Here is a 3105-nt window from a genome sequence, read left to right as displayed (position 1 = left end):
TTCTGTACACAGAGTTTTCATTATGGGACAAAATGACTGATGAGCACCATTATCGGACAAACTCAAAGCATCAACAATAGAGAATAGAGCACAAAAATTGCCTTGCTGATTAACTGCCAAACTTCCAACACTTCTGTGGGTGGCAGGTTGATTGCCTAGACACGTATAAATCAAGCATTCTCTCCAGTTCATGCTTTTCCTTTTTACTGATAAAAAGTGCTTGGAGGCACACAAGTTGGTACTGGTTGAAACCCCTGAAACACCACCTCTTTTTTGTTGAAAAGAAAGGGCAGCCTTGAAAACAGGTCACCACTCATTAATAAGCTTTTTTTTTTTAATAACTCATGATGGATAAAGCATTGTGTTAGATACTGAAGAGAATGCAATGAAAGCAAAAGGCAGGGAGGGACCATCCCTTCCAGTCAAGTGCATTTAGCAGGAGAAGATGGTATAACCACAAGAAATAATAAACAATGTTAGCATAGAGTTTTCTTTAGAGTTTGGGACAAATTTTCACATGCATAATTCACATACATTTTTTTCTGAAAACAGCCCTGGGAGGTAGGACAAGAAAATATTATTATGCCCAATTTAAAGAAGAAGAAACTGAGCTCAACAAAAACGAATGATTTTTTCAAAAATCAAAGCACCAGGAATGAAACAAGACTTAACTTGGCTCTTCCCATGTATGAACATTTATGTTTTCCACCATATCTTGCTCTTTAACATACAATGTCAATGACATACAGACCCTCATTTATTCATTTATTCAGACACTTACTGAACATCTATTTGCCAGTTAGTATGAAAAGTGTTGGGGGTACCAAAATGAGTTATTGTTTGCTCTCAAGGTTTCCATACATATTTGAACAACACTCAATTTCTTACAAAACTCTTCTCACAAAAATGATACAATCATCACTATATCTTACGCAATGTATCATTATTAGTTATATTTTGCAGATGAAGAAACAGAGGCTTAGAGGAATTTAATAACTCACCTGAGATCATAAAGATGGAAGGGATTCAGGAAGATTCAGTTATTACTTAAATGCTACAATGAGTACAGAACTATAGGATATTAGCTCTAAACTTTGTTGGACATGCATCACTATCACTAAAAAATTTTGAGCATGCACTAGCAAGATACATTTTTAAAAACTTTAATTATCATACATATGCTACTGTACTAATGTTAAAGATACTACAAAACTCATAAATATTAAAACTTAAAGAGGATGAAATGAAAAGCAACTACAGATGGAAGCGTTACTACTTCCTTCCTGCATCCTAATTGGGTTATCTTATATATTCTTAAGGGTGCACAAACCTTTCTTTGGAGATAACTTTTGTCATAGACAATGAATTATAAACAAGTACGAGTACTAAAAGAGGGTCAGTCAATGTGAGTAGGTGGACAGTGCATGTGGGACATGCATTGAGTTCACGATGTTTGTTAAGCTGTGGGTGAATAATCAACAACCTAGAAAAATCTGATCTTCAGACTTCAAGCATGAATGTCTCTTTCGAACACTAGTAAGATATACAAGTTTTTCATACTTCTATCAGTTTGTTTCTGGGTTATACTTTTCAGCTTTTTTGACAACCTATCAAAATGTTTGAATGCCAATGATCATAAGAAGGAAAATTTTGAGCTAATGAATGTCTGCTCCACAAGCACAAAAAAGAAGAAATACTTAGATTTTACTTTATTATGTGGCAATCACAAAATTTAATTATAAGGGGGAGCCTTTGAAACTTAGAAACATTTTATTTCAATTCCCCATTAGCTATTAATATAATTATGCTGTTGCAATAACTGTACCAGTCTGTAAAAATTGTTTCCACTCATGAAGAGGAGATCACTTTTTCCTCCATAACAAACTCTCTAGCCAAGCTCCATTTTAATTACTTATTTACAATTTGTACAAACTCCTCCTGCACACACACAAATTTTCTACTTCACATTTATGGTAATATTGAAATTCAATTTTTAAGATATAGCTCAATGAATAGTTTTTAGCAGAAAAAAAAAAATCAAGTTTTAATTCATCCGTTCTTTGAAAAACCTAAAACATGTACATCACCCCTGTCTTCTAAAATTAATTAACAATAAGCAACAGAATAATAAATGTAAATTTCCATCTGTACTATTGTATTATCCAACTCCAGGAGAATAATTTACAGAATATTTTCTGCTTGTGGTGACTCCTGGAATTTTGCAACGTAGTGGTGTTGGCCTCTGAGTATTTTCAGGACTAACTACTGTGGAAATGAAAATATGGTTTTTGTAAGGGGTAATGATGTCTTTGTGTTATACTAGGCTCTTTGAAAAACTAATTGAACATATTTAAGACTTTAGAAAAGCTTTTTCAAAATTCAATAAAGACTATTAAAAATCGAGTCAGTGTGCAATTTTGGGGAACATTTCATCATAAATAGCTCAATTTCAATGTGTTTCTTTATATTGAATTTCTATTCAAGAAGAATTATGGTGGCTTATGCCAGAAAATTTTTGAGATAATTTTTGGAATAAATATTTTGAAATAATAGAAAATTGAAATATTTGAAGAAAAAATGATTTTATACTATAGGATGATGATGTAAGAGCCATCATTCAAGATAAAAATAAATCTTAGTTTCTGAGGCACACTATAGTTTTCAATGCCTTCTTCATTTACCCCATTTCATTTCATCAAGTAAAATTTGCTCTAGGAGACATTGCTAACTATTCATTGGAAAATAGTTTACTGTGATAATTTGCTAAAGAGGCACTAAAGAGCTGGACCTTACTATGAGGACAACTGAAAAGAAGTTGTAAACAAATTGTAAACCCTTCAGAGACAAGTATAGGTTAGAGAGACCTGAGATCACAGCCTGTCACTTACTTTGGCAAGTCACTAATTTCAGGTGCCACATCTGAAAAAAGAGGGCAATGTGTCACAAGCAGTAGTGAACTGAAAGAATTGTTGATATAAACACATAATACTGTGTCTGCCACACAGTACATATACTTAGCTATAATTATTCAGCAAGTCTATTTCACCACAGAGTAGAAGTGGACTTATCCCCTGATTCAGTACCCAGTCTATTACACCACACTGC

The sequence above is a fragment of the Cynocephalus volans genome, chromosome 6 (assembly GCF_027409185.1).
Source record: "Cynocephalus volans isolate mCynVol1 chromosome 6, mCynVol1.pri, whole genome shotgun sequence".
NCBI lineage: Eukaryota > Metazoa > Chordata > Mammalia > Dermoptera > Cynocephalidae > Cynocephalus > Cynocephalus volans.
Note: the sequence above shows the minus strand (reverse complement) of the source record.